Here is a 2882-nt window from a genome sequence, read left to right as displayed (position 1 = left end):
GATTAAGGGATGGAATTGGTGTTACAAGTTTTGATGGAATATGAATTAAGGGATGGTATTAGAAGTAATTCATATTTATTAGTTGTACTATTTTCTTAGCCCCTAAGTTTGTTAGAGGGTATTTTAGTATTTTATCCTATTCTAGTAACCCTAGTTTTAGCTTATAAATAGGGTGACAATCATTGTAACTTTTATCATGTTTTGTAGCCGTCATTCTTTTAATAGAATATTTCCATTCATTCTACCTTTGCACCAACATATATAAGCCCACTATCCATATTAAAAAATCTCCAAAATGACATTGTTGGATATCGAACACAGGTCTTTAAATTATTTCACTACCGTTGTTTATTAAAATTGTGGTGATACCGTTGTTTATTACAATTGTGGTGATTTGTAGCGTGATTTCCAATTTATTACCACGGCCAGTAGACCGTGGTTGTAAGTAGCCCACTCACAACCACATGCTACTTTACTACGGACCATCAACCATGATTATATCTCTTTAATAACCATCGTAAAATATGTTATTTGTAATAGTGTAACACCTCAGAAGATCGAGTATAATTGAAAACCTATTATACAACTGATGTCAGGAGAAAATAACAACTTTATAGAGCGTCCAACTCTTTCATGCCCTAGCAAGGCCTTTAACCACAGACTCGGGCCTATCCTCCCGCTACCCAGTTAAGCGAAACAAAAGTATCATAAGTCGATCTCATGAAGAACCCACCTAATGGATCCATACTTCAAATCCAAAAAAAAAAAATTGTCACCATTTTTGTGTCTCCAATAATATTGATTCTGCTGAATTATGCTAAATATGAAATCATGCATTTAGCCCTCCTCTCTGAGGAGCATGTATTAGTTAGGTTTAGCGGAACATGACTTGACTACATGCGGTCCCTCTGCAAGCCTCATGTTCCATACATGGGCCTGAAAAGTTGTGATTGGGCTGTTGAAAGGATCAACCAGAGCAGCGTCTTTTGCTTCAAAGGAATAAACTGAGAGGTTGCTTTGATAATTTCATTAAACACATAGTTTGCATCTGCACCCTAAATAAAGAATAAAATAATATTAGAACAAGAATATTAAAGTTGATGAATGGCTAAACATATACATATATTAAAGTTGATATTTGGAACCTGATTGTATATTTACATTGTATGGTTAGAGAGGTGAATGAGAAGTGGGCGAACATCATCGGCAATGGTAAAGGGTTTGGCCAGTTATTACCACATATATTGGCTAACGGTGGCACAGGGATATCATCAAAGGGATGTGCAGAGCATAATATATATGTTAAGTTAGAGAAATACAAAATTGAAAGTAAAATTAAGGAAACAAACAATGCAATAGATTGAGAGAAACACACAGTTACGTTACGAGAGCGGTCCTCGTAGTCAGTCACGGCCTTTTCTACTTCCTCTTCTATATTTAATCTGTGCCTTATTCTTATACTCAAACCGCGAACAAGAAAAAAGGTAAGGATTTGAGTCATAGTTATACCTATAGAAGTCACTCTCCACTAAATCTTCAATGCGTTTCAAACTCCATGGGTCTGGTTCCCATTCCAATTCAGAATTGGCTTCTGATTCTGATTCCCCTTCTGCTTCCGGTTCAAATTTCGGCTGCTTCTCTATTTCTAAGGAGCTTTTCAGGGAAGGTTGTGTGACGCCAGGAAAGAGGGTATCTGATTCTATCGACATCAGTAAGCAAGAGACAAAGGATAAGAAATCACGATTCACTAAAACCTAACCGAGAAATCATAATTCACATAAACCAAACCGACCAAACCTCTTTATAATAAGAAGAAAAAGCTGTGAGTTGTTTTATTTTATTTGAGATCTTCTATATTTACTCCGTGGTTAAATAACAAATCCTACGTAGATTTTCTATTATTAGTAGTAGTAAATAGGATATGCACTATGTCAACCAATTACCGTCATCTATCTCTTAATGACATGATATAGTTGAATAATGAATTTTTATTAAAGGATAGTATAAAATTATTTATTATTATTATTATACATTCCGGAAAATTATGTTGACTCGTCGATGTGTAAAATCATAAGAAGTTATTGAGGAAGTAGGAATGTTTCGAGCGCAAGCCGGACAATAGTTAGAGCTAGAATACAGATTTAAAATATATGAGATATAGCTCGGCCTGCAAAGTTATCCTATTGCCGGGTTGGAGGTCCTGATGGGCCGAGATTGTGAGTCTCGTGTCGTCGGGTGATGAATCCGGACAAGTCGGGATAATAGTCGAACCCGAGGTCACCACCTGGAAACGGTTGCGGAAAGTGAAAAGCCATAACGTCGCCATAATGAAATGGGTGTTATCGGTCATTAAGAAGTAAAATTGAAAGATGAGGTGACCACGATTTCTAGACTTTGAATGAGGGAGGAAAAATAAAGGGCTCTTCATGATTACTAGGGGTGAGGAATGGGCCTATATAAAAGGCACAAGGAAAACTATCCGAAAGGAAAAAAAAACATTTTTGACAAATGCTTAACTAGTCAATTTCAAAAACAAAGTAGTCAATTTTACTATGTAATGAGTGTGGATGATGATAGTTGTTTACATTATGTATTTTGGATTGATGCGAGATGTCAGACTGCGTATAAATATTTTAGTGTGAAGTCATAACTTTTGACTCCACTTATTTGACAAATAAATATGACATGCCTTTTGCCCATTTTGTTGGATTATGCTCAATTATCAAACGAGGATACTAAAACTTTTACTTGGATGTTTAACACATGGTTAGAATGTATGTGGACGTGCACTAAATACTATAATTAAGATTGTCTTTCTGAAAGATTGTCTTTCTGAAAGCTCGAGATATAGCAATGAAAAATACAATTAAGATTGTCTTTCT

At 35.6% G+C, this 2882-nt stretch overlaps 1 long non-coding RNA gene across 2 annotated transcripts; it reads right to left on the bottom strand.

Annotated features, from left to right (window-relative positions):
* Nucleotides 1-557: 557 nt before the first annotated feature.
* LOC127087982 (uncharacterized) lies at nucleotides 558-1821 on the bottom strand. Of its 2 annotated transcripts, none has more exons than XR_007790094.1 (2): nucleotides 1146-1821; nucleotides 558-1055 (listed from the first exon to the last, which is right to left on the bottom strand). It is a non-coding gene; the product is annotated as an uncharacterized LOC127087982 (long non-coding RNA). The 2 variants fall into 2 exon arrangements; XR_007790093.1 differs by having other exon boundaries at nucleotides 1162-1821.
* Between the last annotated feature and the right edge of the window lie 1061 nt (nucleotides 1822-2882).

Source organism: Lathyrus oleraceus, chromosome 5 (assembly GCF_024323335.1).
Source record: "Lathyrus oleraceus cultivar Zhongwan6 chromosome 5, CAAS_Psat_ZW6_1.0, whole genome shotgun sequence".
In the NCBI taxonomy this organism is placed as follows: domain Eukaryota; kingdom Viridiplantae; phylum Streptophyta; class Magnoliopsida; order Fabales; family Fabaceae; genus Lathyrus; species Lathyrus oleraceus.
This window is presented reverse-complemented; position numbering and strand designations above follow the sequence as displayed.